The sequence below is a fragment of the Pistacia vera genome, unplaced genomic scaffold, assembly GCF_008641045.1.
Source record: "Pistacia vera cultivar Batoury unplaced genomic scaffold, PisVer_v2 Contig498, whole genome shotgun sequence".
Lineage (NCBI taxonomy): Eukaryota > Viridiplantae > Streptophyta > Magnoliopsida > Sapindales > Anacardiaceae > Pistacia > Pistacia vera.
The window spans coordinates 1,430,231-1,436,195 of record NW_022196332.1 but is presented as its reverse complement, the minus strand read 5'-3'; the positions used below and the strand labels follow the sequence as shown (position 1 = coordinate 1,436,195).

At 33.2% G+C, this 5,965-nt stretch overlaps 1 pseudogene; it reads left to right on the top strand.

The window, feature by feature from the left end:
* Window positions 1–247: 247 nt before the first annotated feature.
* LOC116105378 lies at window positions 248–5,735 on the top strand (annotated as a pseudogene).
* Window positions 5,736–5,965: the final 230 nt, after the last annotated feature.

Genomic DNA, 5,965 nt, shown 5'->3' with positions numbered 1-5,965 from the left:
AAACAAAATTGATTCTGAATTAATATACATGATATTTGGTATTAATACCAAATTGATTCCCTATCTACAACTGTGGTCAAATTCCTAATTTAGGAAATAAATCCACAATTAAATATCTATCACTTGCAGTTAAAAAATTAGGATATGAATTTGAGAAACTTAGCATTACTCATCTAACATTTTGAATATAGGTAAGCGGTTTCGGGTACCCTGCATTTTTCGGGGGAACCGGAACCGGAACCGCACAATGCAGGTACTAAAAAAAAGGAACCGGAACTGGAACTGCATAGTGCAGGTTCTTAAATTCAAGGAACTAGAACCTAAAATGCAGGTTCCGGTTCCTTTCCCGGGTACCCTATAAAAAATCAATTACCCCCCATTAGTTTAAAAATGACAAAAATACCTTAATTTTACAAACACACCCCTAACAAATTTTTATTACTCATTCATTTGTGTCCAGTGTGACTCATAAATCCTCTAATCTCTAGGCAACACTTGAATCCAATCGATTTATCACAATTCACATAAAATTTCTCAATCAAAACCAAAACACAAACAATTAATTAAATTAATTAAATAATCATACAATAAATCTATAATTTAATATTATAAGTAATTAAATTTCTAATTATTTAATTAGGTATTGTACTAATGTTTATAATGGAATATTATAATTAATTAAGTAATCATACTATAAATCTATAATAATTAATTAAATTTCTAATCATTTAATTAAGTATTGTACTAATGTTTATAATAGAATGTTATAATTAATTAAGTAATCATTTAATTAAGTAATCATACTATAAATTTATAATGTAATGCTACAATTAATTAAATTTCTAATCATTTAATTAGGAATTGTGCTAATGTAGAAAATTACTAATGTTTATAATATAATGTCATAATTAATTAATTAATCATTTCATATGTAATGTTATAATTAATTATATGATCATATTATGATGTAATATTATAATGAATTAAGTAATCATACTATAAATATTTAATATAATATTATAATTAATTAAATTTCTAGTCATTTAATTAAGTATTGTCCTAAGGTTTATAATAGAATATTATAATTAATTAAGTAATCATTTATTTATAACGTAATGTTATAATTAATTAAGTAATCATATTATAAATTTATAATATAATGTTATAATTAATTAAATTTCTAATCATTTAATTAAGTATTGTATTAATGTAGTAAATTACTAATGTTTATAATATAATGTCATAATCAATGATCTGAAAACCGGATCGGACCGCCCGGTCGGACCGGTTCGACCGGCAACTGGCGGCAAATCCGATCCGGTATATTTAAAAAACCGCTATTTTGATTTAAACCGGATTGGACAGCAGTTGGACCACCAGAATAGTGCCGAATCGCGGTCCAATCGCAGCTAAACCCCGCCAGATTCCGGCATCTTTCGATGGAGAAAACACCCCCATTCGACGGACGGCATCTCCATGACCAAACCCATCCATTTTCAGTCGCCGTCGTCCAGCCTACGTCGATCGCCGTCCACCTAAAGTTCACGCGACGTCAGATTTCTTTTATTGATTCCGGCGAGTTCCGACACCGATGGAACTCCCTAGCACCACCATCAGAGTCGCCAGAACCTACACATCAAAAGCCCCAAGATTCCAGCTTTGATTGGCCGTCGATCGTCGCTGCCGCCACCACTCACCAGAATCTTCACGAGATAGGGGTGTTTTAGATGTTTCAAACCTTAAGGGAGTATTATAGGGGTGTTCTTGATGAATTTCAAACCTTCAGGGACTAAAAATAATTTTACAAATTACGGTCCAACCGACCGATCCAACCGGTCAAACCGGACCCTTGAACAGGTCATTGTCCGGTTCGATTTTCAGAACATTGGTCATAATTAGTTAAGTAATCATTTCATTATGTAATGTTATGATTAATTATGTGATCATACTATAATGTAATGTTATAATGAATTAAGTAATTATACTATAAATATTTAATATAATATTATAATTAATTAATTTTTTAATCGTTTAATTAAGTATTGTACTAATATTTATAATGGAATGTTATAAATAATTAAGTAATCATTTAAGTATAATGTAATGTTATATTTGATTAAGTAATCATTTAACTAGTAATGTATTAATGTTTATCAATTTATTTTATATAATTAATTAATTATTAATTTATTACAGATATACTTAGAACTTGATAATTGAAATAAATAACTAAATATTATATTATTATTCAATCAAATATACTATTCTATTCAAAAATAATTCTTTTAATCACATTAATATATGGCCAAAGATTTGGTTATCAATCCGGCCAGATCGGCGCACTACCGGCCAGATCCAACCGATAGTGCACTATTATACCAGATTTCGGCCACCTTCTGGCGGTAGTGGCCAGAATCTGGCGAATGTGGGTTAATGGGGGTGTTTTTGTCAATTTTTTTAAAAAAATTTTGGGGGGTGTTTAGTTAAATTAACAAACTTAAGGGATTTAAAAGAGTTGAATAAAATAGAATAATATTTTAAAAATAAGGAAATAAATGTGTATTTTGGATAGGATAGGGAATAGGGGAGGGAAAAATTGTGCACCAAAGGGCCCAAAGATTTTCATTTTCAACTGACATGATCATATCATAAACTTATAATTTTATCAAGATTTGACTAAGATATGACTTTTGGAGAAAAATCTTGCTAAGCCTTAAGATGATATACAGAGGCATGAAGCGTGTAATCTATAGATTCATTTATCGCCAACTAATATGGAAAAGGAAAATAATACAGCCACCGACGGTAATGCACTAAATTTGTACATCGAATGACGTGGCAAAATCCTGACCGTTTATTAATTTTAACTTAATATTAATAAACGGTCATGATTTTGCCATATCATTCGATACACAAATTTGACGCATTATCTTCGATGACTATAGCATTACTCTATGGAAAAAACAAGTCATTGTGATTGAAGATGTCTTGTCTGTTTCTCGGCCGCCTACCTACTATAATGAACTAAGAATAGAAGTTCAAGTAATGAACGGCAGATACTTTGCCTCTGAATATCTATAAGATAATATTATATAAATTTTCATTAATAAAAGGAGCCAATGCCATGCTATTGCTTATACGACCAAGTCTCAGTTCTTTTGTTAACGTGTTCGATCGGTTAATAATGTCCATTATAGCATTACTCTATGGAAAAGACAAGTCATTGTGATTGAAGATGTCTTGTCTGTTTCTCGGCCGCCTACCTACTATAATGAACTTAGAATACAAGTTCAAGTAATGAACGGCAGATACTTTACCTCTGAATATCTATAAGATAATATTATATAAATTTTCATTAATAAAAGGAGCCAATGCCATGCTATTGCTTATACGACCAAGTCTCAGTTCTTTTGTTAACGTGTTCGATCGGTTAATAATGTCCATTTCATTCGTGAATGATCAGTTCCTGCCGGCTGACAAATAAGTTGATTTCTAGCTAATACAGTCAAATTATGCAACTGAGATATATGTGAACTCTTAATTTGGAGCTGGGTTATCTTGAAGAAGCCCTGTCTTAGATATGGCCTCTACACCATTCCAATGTGGCTATTTCTTATTCTATTCCCTTTACTGCTTTTTTTACTCTTGAAAAAGGTTCAATCACTCAAAATACTAAACAAGCGGCTCCCACCAAGCCCTCCTAAGCTTCCAGTTCTAGAAATTTACACCAACTAGGAGAGTTGCCTCTCAATCTTTGAGGCAACTCTCTAACAAATATGGACGGTCATGCTTCTAAAACTTGGTCGTATACCCCTTACTGTAATCTCCTCCGCTCAGGCGGCAAGAGATGTCTTAAAAAATCATGATCTTGACTGTTGTAGCAGACCACCCTTGACAGGAACCAGGAAGCTTACTTATAATTATTTAGATATGGCTTTCTCACCATATAGTGAGCACTGGAGAGAGATAAGGAAAATATGTGTTCTTGAGCTTTTTAGCCTGAAGAGGACGCAGTCATTTCAGTTCATTAGGGAAGAAGAAACCGCTTTTCTAATCAATTCGATCTCAGAATCATCATCTTCTTCATCTTCTGTTGATCTTTCGGAGAAGATGTTTGCTCTTACAGGAAGTATAGTATTTAGGATGGCTTTTGGGAAGAGATTTCGAGGGAGTAAATTTGATAATCATAGATTTGAAGAATTGGTTCATGCTGCTGAGTCTGTAGTAGGAGGTTTCACTGCAAATGAGTGTTTTCCTTACATAGGTTGGATTATTGACAGATTGACCAGTTATCATGCAAAGCTTGAGAGAGTTTTCCATGAATTGGATACTTTATTCCAGCAGATAATTGATGATCATCTTAAACCTGAGAGGTCAAAACAAGAGGTGCAGGAAGATTTTATCGATGTGATGCTAAAAATAGAGAGGGAAGAAACGGAATCTCGGCTGTCAAAAAATCATATAAAGGCTGTACTCTTGGTAAGTAACTTTCCAGATAAAACACTTTCTAATCGCTTCAATTATTTTTAGGCCAAATTCGGTCCTTGCGCGTCTCTACTCTATTAGATGCATATTGCAATTGCTTCAATTAATTTTAGGCAAATTATGGCAGTCTGTTGATTTTCAACTTTCAATTAAGGTTTTGGCTAGATATTTTGTCCTTGTAGAAAACATTGATGTTACGATCCCATCCGTAACAAGTCTTTTCACTACCCAACTTTAGAAAGCAGAATTATGTTTCTTAATTGCTCATTACTTTTTAGACTATGGGTGATGGGCTTTAAGAACTTGCGTTCAAGCTAAGATTGTTTTTGCTCTATATCTATGTATTTACATGAGCCCCACCACTTTTGTTGTAGCACCTCTTATAACCAAAGCCTTTCCTACTATTAGCACTATCACTCACGGCTCTGGCTATAAATCACCTAATTGTCTTGATTGTTTTACGAAATTAAGTAATTAATTAAGCTCCTAATTAACTCTCTATATTTTGTTATATCAGAATATATTTTTGGGTGGAGTAGACACAAGTGCAATTACTGTGATCTGGGCAATGGCAGAGCTAGCCAAGAAACCAAGATTGATGCATAAAGCACAAGACGAAGTTAGAAAGTGTATCGGACAGAAAGGAAGAGTTACTGAATCTGACATCGACAAACTTGTATATCTGAAGATGATAATCAAAGAAACTTTGAGATTACACCCTCCTGCCCCACTATTAATTCCAAGAGAAGCTATATCCCAATTCAACGTTAATGGATACAATATTTACCCAAAAACACTAATCCAAGTTAACGCTTGGGCAATTGGAAGAGATCCTAAATGCTGGAACAACCCTGAAGAATTCTCCCCAGAAAGATTTATGAATAACTCCATTGATCTTAAAGGGCAAAATTTTGAGTTTTTGCCATTTGGATCTGGTCGAAGAAGTTGTCCAGCTATGCATATGGGATTAATAACATCGGAACTTGCACTTGCAAATCTCTTGTATTGTTTTGACTGGAAATTACCCAATGGAATGAAGGAGGATGACCTGAACATGGACGAGTCAGCTGGGGTGAGCCTTACAGTTTCAAAAAAAATTCCTCTCATCCTTGTGCCAGTCAATTACCTCCAGCAGCCGTGAGTAAATAAGACAGGGCTCTAGATCTCTATCTAATAATGTAAAATAATAATATGTCAACAAGCAGTTTTGGAGTCGGGCCTTCACTTGGTGCGGTTTGTGAAATGGCTTTGCAGCTGCAAAACTTAATTTGTTTTTGAACTTGTTCTAATAATCTTTCCTTGTAGCCTTAGAACTTCTCGGGGTGATGAGTACCCATCTTCAAACCTCTGCAATATTCTATATTTGATTTATAAATTTGGAAAAATATGCCACATGTTCCGTTTATACATAATTTTGTTTTTTCAGTGAACTTTTTTTAACGAGTTTTTATTTAAATAATAGACATAGCTTTAGATCATA